Genomic DNA, 549 nt, shown 5'->3' with positions numbered 1-549 from the left:
GAGGCGACGGGGTTCGCCATGGGATTGAGCGGGGAGGGGAGGAGGAGAGGGGAGGCGTGCGGGCGCCGGAGAGTGAGGGGAGAAAGAAAGGAGGCAGGGGGGGGGAGGGGGGTGGATGAAAAATGTCCATGAGAACTAGGGTTTCGGCTTAGGTGGGTTTGGGGTGAGGACAACCGTTAGATCCTAAAAAATCCAACGGTGTTCCATCCACGATCCGCGTGAAATTCCCACGGACCAATCAAAATGCAGTACACGCATACGATGTCATGACCATCTAAATTGGTCATAGTTAACTACAAAATTGGTCACAGTTAACTAAAAATTCATTTTTCATTTTTTCGAGTGCCCAAAATGAATTTTTTTGTCAAGCACCTACCATATATTTATTGCAAAATTGGAACAAATAAATTTTCTAAAATACTAGGACATATTTAATGCACAATTGACCAAATTGTTGGGTGTCAAAAGTTTCGACCCACCTCTGGTGAAAAAGACAAATTTCTGCTGATCCAATTGGAAGCGGGTCAAATTTGAACTGCAGCTGCCTCA

This window comes from Triticum dicoccoides, chromosome 6B, assembly GCF_002162155.2.
Source record: "Triticum dicoccoides isolate Atlit2015 ecotype Zavitan chromosome 6B, WEW_v2.0, whole genome shotgun sequence".
Classification (NCBI taxonomy): domain Eukaryota; kingdom Viridiplantae; phylum Streptophyta; class Magnoliopsida; order Poales; family Poaceae; genus Triticum; species Triticum dicoccoides.
The sequence above is the reverse complement of the archived record's forward strand: the minus strand, read 5'-3'. Positions refer to the sequence as shown.